The sequence below is a fragment of the Solanum tuberosum genome, unplaced genomic scaffold (assembly GCF_000226075.1).
Source record: "Solanum tuberosum cultivar DM 1-3 516 R44 unplaced genomic scaffold, SolTub_3.0 scf00063, whole genome shotgun sequence".
Classification (NCBI taxonomy): domain Eukaryota; kingdom Viridiplantae; phylum Streptophyta; class Magnoliopsida; order Solanales; family Solanaceae; genus Solanum; species Solanum tuberosum.
In genome coordinates, this window is record NW_006238988.1 from 300,283 (window position 1) to 300,573 (window position 291).

At 38.8% G+C, this 291-nt stretch overlaps 1 protein-coding gene across 1 annotated transcript in view; it reads left to right on the top strand.

The window, feature by feature from the left end:
- Window positions 1-291, top strand: part of LOC102589201 (receptor-like protein 12) — a 3,529-nt gene that overhangs the window by 618 nt on the left and 2,620 nt on the right. The gene's annotated exons all lie outside the window — the stretch shown is intronic.

Below are 291 nucleotides of genomic sequence, written 5' to 3' on the forward strand. Positions count from 1 at the left end.
ACCTTTCCAATTTGGTTTCACTTGATCTTTCTGATAGTTATGAATTACAACTTGATGAGAGAACATTTGAAACAATGCTTCACAACTTTACAAATCTGGAGTTACTAGCTCTCCCTCTTGGTGACATCTCATCACCGATACCTGTAAGTATTCATCCCAATAGCAGCCTCTTCCAGCTTCATCATCTCCACACACTAAACCTTGATAATAATTACTTGAATCCTTCTTCTTCGATCCCACATAACATTGGCCGATTGAGGAATTTGAGGCATCTCAACCTTTCTGATGCTT